The following is a 17299-nucleotide window of genomic DNA, read 5'->3' as shown; positions in this document are numbered from 1 at the left end:
ATTAGGATCGTATATTAACAGGACCATTAAATATAACATAATAAATAATTACCAAATCATGAAAAGGTTATACTAACCGAACTCATAGGAATCAAACAATAAAGATCTGACTTTCGAATAGAAGGAATGCTGCCGTCGACTTGAGAACGATAGTTAGGGTTTGCCAATTAAAAACATTCACGCAAGGACTGTGGACAAAATGTATAACAAATAGCTACTGGGCCGAAGCCCATTTCGTGAGTGAGGGTGTTTTCGGCTAAGGTGATTTCGGCCAAAGGTTCCAACTGGTTGATATTAAGCATGTTACTAATATTAAACTTATATTACATACACACTTATGCACGCCCTATTAATCATGTAAATCACAATACCAGCTAACATATTACAAATGTGAACAATTGTGAAACAACAAGTCGTGTCAACAAACAAACAAACAATTAACGTGCAATTAATGCAAAGATGAAAATCTTGGAAACCCGAGTTGTCACATTATCCCCAACTTGAAAGAAATTTCGTCCCGAAATTTAGCATGCGGTTACTGAGGAAGCTAGGTAGTTGTATCGTTTACCTGGGGTGTCACATCATCCCCCCGTTGATTTGGAATTTCGTCCCGAAATTCCGCAGTAGTAGCTTCAGTCTCAGCAGTGGTTGCATTGGTTTCGAATAACTGTGGGTACTTTTCTGTCATCTGGTCTTCGCGTTCCCAGGTGTACTCTGGGCCACGACGGGAGTTCCAACGAACTCGAACAAGAGGGATTCTCTTGTTTTTGAGGACCTTAACATCCCGGTCCGTGATTTCAACTGGCTCCTCGACGAACTGCAATCGCTCGTCGATGGTTGGTTCCTTAAAAGGAACTATGAGGGTCTCGTCTGACAGGCACTTCTTCAGATTCGACACGTGAAATACATTGTGAACTGCACCGAGTTCAGCTGGTAGGTTTAGCTTGTAGGCGACTTTGCCTATTTTCTCAATGATCTCGAACGGTCCGACATACTGCGTATTTAGTTTGCCCCGTTTGCCAAAACGAACCACACCCTTCCAGGGTGAGACTTTAAGTAAAACCCGGTCCCCGACCTGAAATTCCAAAGGCTTCCTACGCTTGTCCACGTAGGCTTTCTGACGGTCGCGTGCTGCCGCCATGCGTTGTCGTATCTGTGCAATCTTTTCCGTGGCGTCCACTACAATCTCTGGACCCGTGATCTGACTATCCCCCACCTCTGTCCAACAGAGAGGTGACCGGCATTTACACCCGTACAAGGCCTCGAAAGGAGCGGCTTGTATGCTGGTGTGATAACTGTTATTATACGAAAACTCCACCAAAGGGAGATGCTTTTCCCAGCCGTTTCCGAAGTCAATAACACATGCCCGAAGCATGTCTTCAAGAGTCTGGATCGTTCGCTCAGACTGCCCATCCATCTGAGGATGATATGCTGTGCTCATGTCTAATCGTGAGCCGAAAGATTTGTGCATCGCTTGCCATAGCTCTGACGTGAATCGTGCATCCCGATCCGAAATGATGGAGGTGGGTACCCCGTGCCTCGAAACAACTTCTTTAAGATAAACGTCTGCGAGAGTGGAGAACTTATCCGTTTCCTTTATAGCAAGGAAGTGTGCAGACTTGGTGAGTCGATCCACGATCACCCATATGGTATCATTCCCACGCTGGGATCTGGGTAGGCCTGTAACAAAATCCATGGAAATTTCTTCCCATTTCCATTGCGGTATCTTGGGCTGCTGAAGTAGGCCCGCTGGTTTCTGATACTCCACTTTGACTTTTGCACATGTCAAACACTTGCCGACGTAAGTAGCGATGTGGGCTTTCATGCTAGGCCACCAATATGTAGTTCTGATGTCGTGGTACATTTTAACCGACCCTGGATGTATCGAGTAGCGAGACTTATGAGCTTCATCCATCACAAGCTCTCGTAAACCGCCATAAAGTGGGACCCAAATACGCCCCGTTACATAGTAGGCGCCGTCTTCATTTTGTTCAATTCGTTGCCTTGAGCCACGCAAAGCTTCAGCCTTTACGTTTTTGGGTTTTAATGCTTCCACCTGAGCATCTCGTATTTGTGCAGGAAGACCAGACTGAATAGTGAGCTGTAAGGCTCGTACACGCCTAGGTAGAGTGTCTTTCCGACTGAGAGCGTCAGCCACAACATTGGCTTTGCCTGGATGGTACTTGATGGCGCATTCGTAATCGTTAAGCAGCTCGACCCATCGTCGTTGACGCATATTCAATTCCTTCTGCTTGAAGATATGCTCGAGACTCCTGTGATCGGTGTAAATAGTGCACTTGGTACCGTACAGGTAATGTCGCCATATCTTAAGCGCAAAAACAACAGCTCCCAGCTCTAAATCATGCGTCGTATAGTTCCGTTCATGAACTTTGAGTTGCCGCGAAGCGTAAGCAATAACCTTATCCCGTTGCATCAATACGCAACCAAGACCCTGTATCGATGCGTCGCAATAAACCACGAAGTCATCCGTGCCCTCTGGCAATGAGAGAATAGGTGCGTTGCAAAGCCTATCCTTTAGGTACTGGAAAGCGGTTTCCTGGGAATCTCCCCAATGGTAGGTGACACCTTTCTGTGTCAGTAGCGTAAGCGGCTGTGCGATCTTGGAGAAGTCTTTGATGAATCGTCGGTAATACCCCGCCAAACCCAAGAATTGGCGTATTTCCGTTGGTGTACGCGGTGCAGGCCAGTTCCTAATCGAATCCACCTTGGATGGATCAACATGAATCCCATCCCTGTTCACCACATGGCTTAAGAAGTGGACTTCACGAAGCCAGAAGTCGCATTTTGAAAACTTGGCGTACAGTTGTTCCTTTCGAAGAAGTTCCAAGATAAGACGTAAGTGCTGCTCATGTTCCTCCTGACTCTTGGAGTAGATCAGAATGTCGTCGATGAAGACAATGACGAACTTGTCAAGATAGGGTTTGCACACCCTGTTCATTAGATCCATGAAAACTGCAGGCGCGTTCGTCAGCCCAAATGGCATGACTAGAAACTCGTAGTGACCGTAGCGAGTTCTGAATGCTGTCTTGGAGACGTCCTCATCCCGGACACTCAGCTGATGATACCCTGACCTCAGATCAATCTTGGAGTAGTAGCTCGACCCTTGCAACTGGTCGAATAAGTCGTCAATGCGTGGAAGAGGATAGCGGTTCTTCACTGTGACCTTGTTCAGCTCACGGTAGTCTATGCACATCCTGAAAGTGCCATCCTTCTTTTTCACGAATAATACCGGAGCTCCCCAAGGCGAAGAGCTTGGACGAATAAAGCCCTTATCCAAGAGCTCTTGTAGTTGCTTTGAAAGTTCTTCCAGTTCAGTTGGAGCTAAACGATACGGTGCGCGGGCTATTGGTGCTGCTCCTGGAGCTAGTTCAACTTGAAACTCGACCTGGCGATGAGGCGGTAGACCAGGTAAATCTTCAGGAAACACTTGAGGAAATTCGCGTACAACTGGAATATCCTCTATCCTTTTCTCTTTCGCCGATGCATCTGTAACAAGTGCCAAAATGGCAGTATGACCCTTTCGTAAACATTTCTGAGCCTTCAAGAAAGAGATGATGCCAACCACAGCACCACTCTTGTCGCCTTGAACTTCGAGAGGTTCCTTACCTGAACGAGGAATACGAATGATCTTCTCCTTACATAGGATCTCTGCTTGCTGCTTGGACAACCAATCCATGCCGATGACGATGTCGAAACTACCCAGAACTATAGGAATGAGGTCGATGGAGAAAGTCCGACCAGCTAAGACAAGGCTACAACCCTTAACTATCTGTGTGGCCTCTACACTTTTACCGTTTGCTAACTCTACGAGATGTTTGGTGTTTAGGGGTATGGGTGCACGTTTTAACAATTTACTCATTTTCAAAGACATATAACTCGTATCCGCACCCGAATCAAACAAAACAGTAACATAAATATCGTCGAGAAGAAACTTACCCATAACTACGTTGGGATCATTTCTGGCATCACCCTGCCCCAACACAAATGCACGACCCCTTGCTTCATTGCCGTTGTTGTTCCCACCGTTGTTGTTGTTGTTGCCATTTCCCTGGTGGTTGTTATTTTTGTTGTTCTGGTTCCTGTTTAGCTGAGGGAAGTGCCTTTTGAAGTGACCCTCTGCACCGCAATGAAAACACCCTTTGTTGCCCTGCTGTTGGTTCTGTTGCGCTTGAGGCTGCTGCTGATTCTGGTTCGCAGGTCGAGGGCTTCTACAATCCTTGGCCTCATGACCCATCTTGAGGCATCTTTGACAGCGACCCTTGTTACATTGGCCACTGTGGTGTCTGTTGCAGTTGTTACACTTTGGGAGGTTCCCTCGATATCCGCTCTGCCTGTGGCTACCTGAAGAGTGCTGACTGGGACTCTGATAACTGTCAGTCTTTCGCTGCTGAACCTGTGACTGAACTGAAACTGACCCCTTGCTAGAATCCCCATCCCATTTTCTCTTGTTATCGCTGGGAGTAGCAAGTGTAGTAGCAGTGGTAGCGGTAGCAGTAGCGCTGGTACGTTTAGGCAGTCTGCTCTGATCCACTGCCTGATCTGTGATACGATGAGCGAGGCGCTGAATAGCCTGGATGTTGTCAAGATTAGCCGATGTCACATGACTCTGTATCTCTGGCGCTAATCCCTTGAGGTACAACTCAATGCGCTTGATTGGAGGGTCCACCATAGTTGGACACAGCACAGCCAGTTCGTTCGACCGTTTAGTGTAAGCTTCGATTTCTGACCCAGTCATTTTCAAATGATAAAACTCATCTTCCAGCTTGTGGATGTCTTCCCGAGTGCAGTATTCCCTTTTGATCAGTTCCTTGAAATCATTCCAAGGGGTGGCGTTAGCAGCTGCCAACCCTTAGATCTGCACTTGCGCGTTCCACCAAGTTAACGCGATTCCTTCCAATGTACCAGTGGCGTACTTGACCCTGCGAGCCTCAGGGCATTCACACATTTCAAATACAGATTCTAGCTTCTCAAACCAATGGAGGAGTCCAACCGCTCCTTCAGTGCCACTAAACGTGCTCGGACGACAATCCATGAAGTTCTTGAAGGTGCAGACGGGCTGCTGAGCGTGTTGACCTGCTTGAGCAGCTGCAAGTGCCGCAGCAACTTGTTCATTAACGAAAGCCGTCAACTGGGCTTGTGTCATGTTAATTCGTCCGGCCATTGATCTTCACATCAAAGGCAACATAAGTGAGAAAGGTTCGCGAATAGTGCGATGACAGAAGAGCGTAAGCACATAGGTGTTCTCAAGCAATAACAAGTAATGAGCAGTGTAATCTAAGCATACTACGAGCAAAGTTCTATGCAATTCTAGCATGCAGGCAATAAACATAAACCTTATTACCTAGTATGTTGAGTCTTGCACATGGAGCGAAGCGTCGTTGTGGATCGTTGAGAGCACTCTTCTGGTTATAGTCTGGTTTTAATAAAACGTTTTCCCCATATTAAAACCAAGTTCTCTATAACCAATGGCTCTGATACCAATCTGTCACACCCCCAAAATCCACACGCGGAGTATCACCGCTTGGGAGCGTGACTGACCAGGATCAAGCCACCAATCATATAGAACATGTAATCAATAAGTAAAAGTAATTGCCATTAAACCAAACCAAATCCATATGAAAGGTGTTTCAAAACACAAGTAAGTTATCACTGTTTAGCGGAAGCGTATAAGTAAAACCCATCATAATAAAGTATCAAATGTTGTAAGTGTTTAACAAGACAATCATGATCCAAGCCCACAACGACCAGCTCCTCCATGTGCAAGCTCCATGTATCTAACGACCTGCAAGGCATGTAACAGAGGATCAACAACTAGTTGAGCGAGTTCACAGAAAGTAAATGCGTAATAGTATATTCGTTTGTAACATGTGGCTCTACTGGGCCGATAGTACGTTCTATTGGTGGGGGCTTCCCATGTTGTATAACCACTAGACTATTCGTAACCATAAGTGTTCTACATATCCCGAGAACAGTAACACGTACAAGTTTACGTAGGTTTTACGTAAGTAATCCTTCACAACCGAGGATAGGGGTACGCGGGGGTTTACGATGGTTTTACGTAAGTGCCTGACACAACCGAGGCAGTAGTGAGTATAAGTTCACGTAGGTTTTACGTGAGTGTCCTTCGCAACCTGAGGACAGTTAGCAATACAAGTATACGTAGGTTTTACGTATGTGTCCTGCACAACCGAGGACGATGGTATGGTAGTCTAGTAACAGTGTAAGTACAGTTCTATTCAATCTCAATCCTTCAATCCCAATTCCCATGCCCTGGGAATCCTATGCCTTAGTAAGAGTGTGAACTCACCTTGGTTTGCTCGGCATACTAGGTTATGCGCCCACAGGTAATCAGTCAAGTCCTATAGTGTGCACGTGTATTAAATCAGTTCATGATCGCATGCCATTTATGTCACGAAGTGTGTTTAAACAGTTATCACATATCATGTATGCAGTTTAGTCAAAATCGCACCATTTATGCTTGACAAGATTAACAGGCAGTTAACATGCTTCATAGCGTTAACACACTTGACAGAGTTAGCATTCAACCGGACCAATACATTAACTGAATAAACAGCTTTAACAATTAACAGGATTAATCAACTTGTCTTTGACATGCTTACTGACTTAACAGAACTCGACCATGCATTGTTACTCAAATCCTGACTATATGACACAACAAATACTCGGATCATGAGTGTATACAATTAAAAGGTCGGACTTCACATAGAATAACAACCAAAGTCCCATTTTCAAGTATAAGGTCGTACACTACCACACGAATAACAGGTCGGACTTAACTATATTAAACACACTCGGACAACCTGATGAGCATTAAAGGTCAGATCCCACATTAACACAAAAGTCGGTCTACATCAATAATACAAAAGTCGGACAACCCATTTGCCTTTAAAACTCGGACAACCCTCAACAAAAGAACTCGGACCCTTGCACTCTTATAAAACTCGGACAGGTGGGGGTTCACAAGGTCGGACAACCCTCTCCTTTAACAAAACTCAGACAACATTTCTCACCCTTTTAAAATTCGGACTATTCATGCATCCTTTTATAATGTTCGGACCGCCCAAATGTCAACAAAAGTCGGACCCCCTTTGATAAGTTTGGTCCAATAGGGATTTCATGGTGTCAGTCATACAAGGTTAATTTCCAAGTTGTGAAAGAATAAGATTAACAGACTAATCATGCAACCCTAGTTTGACCACCCCATATTCTGACCATATAGGAAACACGTGTTCATACGAATTCATGTGATCCTTGCTCACAGTAAACCGTCCAACAAGGCTGCCTATCAACTAATCATTAACGTCAACATAGGTTTAGCACACTGACAACATTGATTAATTCCACATGGCCGCCATATTGATATTCAAAGCTATCCCATCATGCAATCTAAATCCTATTGGACCTCTAGCTCAACTGCTACATCAATTCTTATTGTAGATCACATGCCATACATTCATAATAAGATTCTAGATCCATACTTTCACATGAAAACATATAGGCTATAACATACTGTTGAAGATCTACGCAAGCATATAACTTTATCGCACAAATACAATTCATCAATTAGGATCGTATATTAACAGGACCATTAAATATAACATAATAAATAATTACCAAATCATGAAAAGGTTATACTAACCGAACTCAGAGGAATCAAACAATAAAGATCTGACTTTCGAATAGAAGGAATGTTGTCGTCGACTTGAGAACGATAGTTAGGGTTTGCCAATTAAAAACATTCACGCAAGGACTGTGGACAAAATGTATAACAAATAGCTACTGGGCCGAAGCCCATTTCGTGAGTGAGGGTGTTTTCGGCTAAGGTGATTTCGGCCAAAGGTTCCAACTGGTTGATATTAAGCATGTTACTAATATTAAACTTATATTAGATACACACTTATGCACGCCCTATTAATCATGTAAATCACAATACCAGCTAACATATTACAAATGTGAACAATTGTGAAACAACAAGTCGTGTCAACAAACAAACAATTAACGTGCAATTAATGCAAAGATGAAAATCTTGGAAACCCGAGTTGTCACACGAAACTCCATGTTTTGATACTTCAAGGACTTCACTTTGAGGGTTGACAATTTCGCTAAAAATCCTAACATGGCCCAGAGTTTTACTTAAGGGTTCAATGGATTTATTTGAAAGCGAAACCATCACAGTTGTCTTCACAAGTTTCCTCTAAGATAAATTGCGGGACAAAATTTCTTGAAGTAGGGGAGACTGTGACACCTGTGTCACTTCAACCATCAAACAAATGCCAAACCAATGAAATATTGTATTTCATACTTGGGATTTGTAAAAATATGTGTATCATTTGCACATATCAATTCTTGTCCGATTTCAAGCTCTAAATCGCTTTCTGGAAGGTTATACCCGCACTAATGCGTAAATATAACCAGTTTAACTCAGCAAACACTCCGGAATAGTGAAATAGGCTTAACATACCTTAAATAACCTCCACATAACATAGAAATAAGTTTTGGATGGTTTGGTGTGTTGAAATCAAGTTTGTTCGATCGCAGGGACTAATTGTGTCAAACTGCGAAACTATACCGATTTGTATAGTAACGAAACTTCCTGTTGGTCCCTGGTTGATCGGGATCTTCCTGTTAATGAATGTCACACTATGATTACTGTGCGGAATCCAGCAAATCATACACAGATACAGAAAGACATATGATTTCCATGTTCAACAGTCTGCAATTCAATTGAAATATATGACAAGATACAAGTTCCAGTTGATCACAGACTTCAGCTCTCTAGGTTACACACAGATTCAAAAGTCCTAAATGAGCTGACAGAACTTCTATTTATAGGCAAGTCAGAATAAGCTAAGTGCTGTCCGATCGGTTAGGCTAACCGATCGGTTGGGCCACCCGATCGAACAGCTGTTCGATCGGTTAGGCTGTTCGATCGGCTAGGCCAGCCGATCGGCTTACAAAGCAGCACTTTTACAAAACAAACCCTGTATTCTGACGCCTTATACATTAAACTATACAACTTTAACAAAATAAAGACTTTAAGCTGACGGAAGCTACAGACGTTTATGTACTAACAGACTCCCCCTCGGATGAAGCTGTAGTCCCTTCCAGCAAAGTCTTGATTACTTCCTGTTGCGTCTTCTATCTCGTGCCTTTTGTTTTCTCTTCTCTTCTCGTTCAGCTAACATTTGTCTTCTCTTATGTCTTCCTTCTGTTATCCACCAATTTCTGTACACTGGATCTCCATCTCTTTTTCTGTCCCACTTAGGGATCTTGTTCTCTTCAGACTCTATGGGTGTCTGATCAGTAGGAGGTACAAATCCAAGATTTCGTCTTCCTCTTTCAGCAGCTTTTCTCTGAATTTCTTTGGATCTTAAACTTCTCTTGTACACCTTTAGAAACTCATCAACCTCTATTTCTCTCCATGAAGTTTTCCAGTTCTTACCAGAGTTGATTTCTTTAGCAAAACAGACATCAACTACACTCTGGTACTGCTGAGCAATGGCTTTGTCTTTCTTGTCATAGATTATCTTGTTGACAAACAAGCAATCTATGTCTTTCTTTGAGCAATTTACCAGCCACATCGGGTCTAGAATACAAATTTTCCTAGCTTCACCAGTGTCTTTATCGTACAAAGAGATCACAGCTTCAGCAGTAGAAGGATTATAGAGCCATGCTTGAAATAAATCATAGAAATCCTGCTCAATAGCCCTTAAAGGCATGCTCTTCAAACATTTTGGCGGTTTGACATCAAGAGTAACGTCCTTCTCACCTTTAGCTGTATACTTCACAATTCTTTTAGGAAACTGTGGTTTCCAATCTGGATAATTGATCGTTGCTTGATACTTGATGTAATTCCACAGCTTCTGGTCTCTCTGTTTTACTTCAGGACCGTAGTAGAGTTGTTTAATATTCTTTGTAACCACCAATTCATCTACGTCCCACCAAGGTAAGGTAGCAAGATCAGAAATGCACCTGAAGTATTTAACACCTTGCTCTCTTCGAATTGCATAAACATTCAAGTCTTCCAGATACCCCCAAGAAAGAATATCACCCCAAGATAAGTCTTTATCATGAGTAAAATACTGTAGGGCTCTAAGAGGCTTTCTTTCCTTTGGCATTGATCTGAACCATTTCTTTCTCTCTTCAGCAGAAATTTCTCTTGGAACTGGTTCAGGCATATCAGCAGATGCAACTCTTTCTTCAATTTTTCTTTTCAATAATTCTGCATTCATGTCTTCAAATAACTCTGTGAATGTAGGAAATGCCATGTCTTCACCTTCATAGTGAAAATCTATTCTTTCTTCTTCCGAATCTGAATCAGTCTCTATGGTCACATTATCATAAAATTCTGCTTCAAGTGGAAACTGTGGTTCGAAGTTTTTAATCGGAGACTCTGGGATTTCATCTTCGATATCAAATTTAAACTTCCCATCTTCTAACCCCAACTCCTCAAGCATTTCAGCTCTTGTTCTAATAATATCTACTTCTCCTTGATGATATTCAGAAAGAGAAATAAAAGTAGATGTGAGTTGATGTACCTGATCACCGGATTGGTTTTCAGAAGATGACCCTTCACACTCTGCATCATCATTTTGTTCATTCACTTCATCATTCATGAGTTCATTTACTTTATTTTGAACGGATGGATCATTGATTAGCAAACCCGATGTGCCTTGATCATCATCATCATCATCAGGCTTATCATCATCATCGGATTTATCGTCTGCTTTATCATCTTTATCATCATCTTCATCTTCTTCCTCCCAAAAATCACTATCAGATTCTTCTTCCACTTCTCCTCTAGCTATCTTCCCTTGATACTTTAATTCAAAAAATCTTAACAGCTTGGCAGATTCTTCTTCACTATAGGGCACTCTATAGGCATTTCCAACTAATACAAACTTGTCGGTAGAGTACTCCAGTAGTAATACTTCTTTAGCCTTTTTCTTTCTTTGTATGATTTGAACGTCTCTCAAAACATTCTCCGGAATAATAGGCTCTACAGATTCACCAACCATAATAAACTCTGGTTCATGAACTACTTCAATTTCTGCTTCCATCATTTCTTCATCATTTACTGTAACATCTTGAGCATCCACCATTTCAATTTCTGGTTGAGAAGATGATCCACCTACCTCAAGTTGATTTTGTGAAGATCCAACAATTTCAACTTCTTCTGCTATGCCTTTATTTTTCAGGTTAGCTTCTTCAGCAAGCTGTCTTTCTCTTTCTTTCCTTCTTTCATTTGCCTTGATAATGTCAACTTGATCAAAAGCCTCGTGGATGTTCACCTTCAGATGTGCTTCAATCACAGCCGTAAGCATTTCTAGTTGCTTATCTTTCATCACCTTATCTGCTCTCATAGCTTCCATCTCTAGCTTCATTGCCTTCATTTCATTTGTCGAAGCTTCATTCATCTCATTTAAGAGTTGATTCAAAGTCTGATTGATATTCTGCAAGTCTTTGACTTTGGCGTTCAAAGCAGCAATTTCATCAGTAAGTGCGCTAATAACTTCTGCATTATCTTTTATATCTTCCTTCATTTCATTCAATTTCTCATCTTTTGTAAGCACTGCATCCATTACGTCTTCGTGCCGTTTCTCCAACTCATCAATCATTTCCTTCAACTTTATTTGTACAGCTTCGTTTTCTTCCTTTTCCTTTTCCAAGGCTTTAACTTTTTCTTCCAATTCTTTCATCTTTTTATCATGAAATAGATCTCCTTCACTCTCTGGCATATCTTTAAAGAAATCTCCAGTAGCACCACCAAGCTATCAAAATCTAAGTTGAAATAATCTGTCTTTCGTTGTGATGATTCTGGAATATCATGACGATCAGATGTTTGTTTAGCAGATTTGACTCCGGTGATCTCCACATAATCATCATAAGAAGTTTGTGTTTCAATTGGAATTTCTGTTAAAGGAACTTCTTTTGGTATTTCAACCACAGGACTAGTTTCAGCAGAGTCCTGTTTCTTCTTCCCTTCCTTCTCTTTTTGTGATTTAGCATTCTGTTTCTTTGCTCTAACCACTCTTGGAATATCACCACTGCGAGTAGCTTTTCTTTTCTTTCTGTTTTTCTGGGAATCCTCAGGATTGTACGGTGAATCTTCATCTTCAGAATTCTTTCTTTTCTTTAAAGGTCTTTTCTTCAGATGTACCTTTCCTTTTCCCACTGTCTCTTTGACCAGTTCAGATTCAGATAAAGTTTCTTCTGAATCTTCATTACTGGAGTTCTTTTGAGCTTCCTCCTCTTGGCCAACTTTCTTTTGGGCTTGTGCTTGTTCAGCTTCTTCATGCTTTTTAAAATAGCTTTCCAAAGTCTCTTTTAAACCAACACCTTTATCAACCACCTCCCTCGGTTCTATGACAGGTTCATCAATTAGCTTTCTTTGAGGTTCTTTAGAAGACCCTGCAAAAACAATTATTTAAAGCAAAATTAGTAACAATTTTCATAACATACTCTAAGAATCATATAGCTCCCCCTATTACTGTACCCTTTGCTGTTTCTTTAATTACAACCACAGGGGTCGACTTTGGTGTTCTCTTTCTCTTTCCATCTTTGATACACCACCATCTGGTTTTCTTTTCAATCATTTCACTCATCTTATTGTCTTCATTGTCTGAATCACTATTATCATGTCTCCATTTATCATTTTCAGGTGCTACGTATGATTCATCCTTTAATGCACAAATCAACTCTTTTGTTTTAGCATCCTTCTCCTTTGTGATTCTCTGAATAGCAGTCTTATTCACTTCAGCCATTGCCATAATATCATCATTATTCTTTGGCAAATCCTTAACTTTGTCATCCAAGATCATCATAATGAATCTTGGGTACATAATGTATTTGTCTCTCCCGGCTAAGCAATTTTCTTTTAAAAATTCAAAAATCACTTGTGAAATATTGTATTTCCTGTTCAGCACAATACTTACAACAATGTTCATTATGTAGTCAGACACCTCATCATAGGCTCCCTTTCTGTGAGATAGGGAATGCACTAAGCAATGCATTAAGTATCTGTATTGACTCGAGAAACTCCTTTTGAACATTTTTCCGTTGATGTGTGAAGAAAATCCCAATCTACACCATAGCCCTTTAGCAAGACGTTCTGACATGATCGTTGGATCATTGTCAGAATCTTGTAAATCAAGAACCCTTCTTATGTCCTCTACTCCAAACACTACTACAACATCAATATCCTTGTTGTTTTCATCTTTCTTCTTGACTACTGCATGAATTTTATTATCCTTTTCTTCAAACCTTGCAGTGTCCCAAAATCTTCTAACATGAGATTCATAAACTATTGTTGTATCAGACAATGCCTTAGCAATTCTGCTTTTTCTTAAGCACTCAGCCATTTTTTCTGCTTCTGTTCCTTTTGTAGAAACCTCATCAATTGCACTTGGAACATTGTGTCCTTTGTTAGTGTCTTTTCCTCGTCCCTGTGAAAAATTTAAACATTAGATATAAAGACTTGAAACACTTGAAACATCTAGAGTGATAGAACAGTGAATCGAATGGCTTGTTCGATCGAATAGTATTTGCTGTTCGATCGAATAGGAATGATGTGTTGAAAGAACCTTTGCTGTTCGATCGGCTGGTCTGATCGATCGAGTGGTCTACTCGATCGGCTAGCAAAATACTGTTCGATCGATTAGTAAAAGACTATGCAAGATATCTAAGGTCATCAAACAATGCTGTTCGAACGGTTAGCAAAATGCTGTTCGATCGACTAGCATAAAGCTGTTCGATCGGCTAGTAAAATACTGTTCGATCGGCTAGTAAAATACTGTTCGATCGGCTAGCAGAATGTTGTTCGAACGACTAGCATTTTACTACTTGAAAGATTAACCAAGATAGTCACATATATGAGATAATGCAATGCTGTTCGATCGACTAGCAGAATGCTGTTCGATCGGCTAGCATTTGCTGTTCGATCGGCTAGACTAACCGATCGGCTAGCATTTGCTGTTCGATCGGCTAGACTAACCGATCGGCTAGCAAACGACTAAACAAAAAACAACATACATCAGATTCATTCTAACACTTTAAACAATGACAAAATATATCATGGCACACATTTCAAAGCAGAAAAACAAAAGATTTAAACATTATTCATAAATGAAAACATGATGCTGTTCGTTCGGCTGGTCTAGCCGATCGGCTAGCAACATCTTCATCATGAAGAACATTCAAATAGTCATGAAGAACAAACTAACAGATATCTCAAAATTGAACACAGATTATTATTCTTCCTGATATCGACATCAAAAATCTGTTTTCATTTTCTCTAAAAACAACCTAAAACCTGTTCAAATCTTCATCTAAAGTTCCGACTGATGTCACTTTCAATCTTAGATCTATCAAGATTAATTAAGATTTTGCAAAAATTAAACCGGTAATCTTGTAGATCAGGCAATTCCGATCAAAACCCTATTCTCAGAATCATCTAACTCTATCTTAATCTTTCCTAATCTTGATTTTTCTAACCGACTCAATGAAGAACATCAAACAGTTAAGAACATGAATGAAATCACTGATTCAGAGATTGAATGACATACCTTTACCATTTGTGATGATGAGTGAGCCAACAACACAAATTTGAGATGAAAAAGGAATCAAGAATCTTCAAGAACAATGAATCGAATAGCAGTCTGTTCGAACGGAAATGAAAAAGTTTTCTAGAAGCCTTGACTGCCTATTTATAGGTATGACCTGATCGATTGGCCTAGCCGATCGGCTAGCCTAGCCGATCGGCTAGTCTGTTCGAACCAAAGAACATGACCTCTTTACTCGAATAACTTTTGACCCTTTTTCTGATTTTGAACCTTTTCATATTTTATCAGTGAATGAGAAATCCATTTAAGCATCTAGGTCCAAGTTAATGACCCTAGAAACTTAATTCGTCTACCAAGTTCAACTTAATGACCTTGGTTGACCTGAAGCAAAACACACTGATTATTTTCAAAGATTTTTCTTGAAAATTTACAAGTTACAAATTAATGAACTTGTATTTTGATATTTCAAAACTCTCTGTTTTTTATTAGCTCCCAACTCGCCTTTTCAGTACAGGATCAACTTTCTGCATTTGCATCAGACTGTGAATCTGATGATACGCTTTCTACCTTGGTTTGTCAAAAATAAAGTAGAAATGTAAAATATATTTTCGTATTTTCAATGCATGAAATAGATCAAAATAAAACTGAAATATTAACAGGAATGAAAGTAAATCTTATTTACAAACCTCTTTGTGAGTTTGTGTAAGAGGATCATATCAGTTCATGAGACAAATCACTAGCACCGTTAAGCTTTTAATCGTTTTAAGTTCTAAACGATTCACCTCGATTGACGATATAGTTGTCCTCTTAAATTTTCACACAATTTTCAATCTATTCAGGATACGATTTAGATGTTTTAGGAACTTAGCTCAATTCATGTGTCCCACCTCTTGAATATACTCCCGTATCCAGAATCTCAATATTCAGTCTTACAGGCAAGAATTACTACAATGATGTCTGTACATAATTTAGGGGTTCAATGCGAGAACTGAGGGATCTCAGGTCAGAACTTCCGTTCAGCAGAGAGATATCAGTTTCGACTTAGCAGTGTGTCCCCTTTAGAAGATCTTTTTAGCTACAACAGATGATTATCAATTTTATTGTCTAATCACTGAGGGCTAGAATGCTATATTTCAAGCATTTACTGCAAAGCATTATCCAGGGACTAGGTCAGAACTACCATTCAGCAGAAGTCCCGGAATAATACCCCAGACATCATAGAGTATTAACACCTAGTATATCAGAATACGAGACCTTTCAAACGAGATTTCAGGGGTTACCTATATATCCAAGTAGTGTTCCCCACAAATTTCGCAAGTTTGAAATTTTATGTTTATATCCCGAATAAATCTACTAAATGTACGAAAACCTATCGTCACATCATTAGTGAGACCGTTTATCACATTTGACATTACATTTCTTTAGCATGCTGTGATAGTCCACTGATGTACTATCATTTCCTCTTTTATCAACAAAACTCATTTTTGCTTTTTCAATGTTTTTGGTATTTTGAAAATTTTATCATGTTTTTGGCTTTTTGAATTTTTACTGTTTTTGTCTTTTCTAAAAAGATATATTTACAATATTTACAAATATTTCTATCTCCCCCTAAAGACCAAAACATGTAAAAAGACGACAAACCATTGCAGATTGTTTATCATCATCATCCACAGTGGTTTCTGCATCAACGCTAACAATTCCATCAACCACTGAAAAGAGCATCATACCATTTAGTTTTAAAAGATATTTAAAACGATTTCTGTCAAAAGCTTTGGTATGCAGATCAGCTTTTTGCTCATCAGTGTGGATTTTCTCAATTCGTATCAACTTTTTCTCGAAGCAGTCGCGAATAAAGTGATGACGAATTTCTATGTGTTTTGTTTTAGCGTGATGTACCGGATTTTTAGTTATGTTAATTGCAGCCTCGTTATCAACAAAAATAGGAGTGTTAAGAAACTGCAAACCGTAATCGCGCATTTGTTGCTGTATCCACAGGATTTGAGAACAGCAGCTGCTTGCAGATACGTATTCTGCTTCACATGTGGATAGCGCAACAGATGTTTGTTTCTTGCACTGCCAGGTGACTAAGCGAGGTCCAAAGAACTGGCATCCTGCAGTTGTTGATTTCGCATTTTGTTTGCAGCATCCGAAATCCGAGTCGGAATACCCCTCGAGTGTGAAATCGCCTTTTCTAGGATACCATAACCCCAATGATGGAGTTCCTTTCAGGTAGCGTAGTATCCTTTTCACAATGATTAAGTGCGATGCTCTAGGGTTAGATTGAAATCTTGCTGCGAGGCATGTTGGGTACATAATGTCGGGCCGAGAAGCAGTTAGATACATCAAGGAACCAATCATGGATCGATATAGTCGTTCGTCTGCCCTGTCTCCGGTGAGATCTGGGTGAATCCCATGATTTGTTGCTAGTGGGGTTGCAGCAGATGAAGAGTCTGACATTCCGAATTTCTCTAGAATATCATGGACGTACTTTGTCTGGTGTATGAAAATTCCTTCAGGAAGCTGATCAACTTGTAATCCTAAAAAGAATTTCATTTCCCCCATTGACGACATTTCGAATTTCTGCTTCATCACTTGCTCAAAATCTTTGCACAAGTTTTCGTTGGTTGACCCGAAAATTATGTCATCCACATAAATCTGAACTATCAGCAAGTGACCATCAACAATCTTTGTGAAAA

Source organism: Helianthus annuus, chromosome 4 (assembly GCF_002127325.2).
Source record: "Helianthus annuus cultivar XRQ/B chromosome 4, HanXRQr2.0-SUNRISE, whole genome shotgun sequence".
NCBI classification, from domain to species: Eukaryota; Viridiplantae; Streptophyta; class Magnoliopsida; order Asterales; family Asteraceae; genus Helianthus; species Helianthus annuus.
This window is presented reverse-complemented; position numbering follows the sequence as displayed.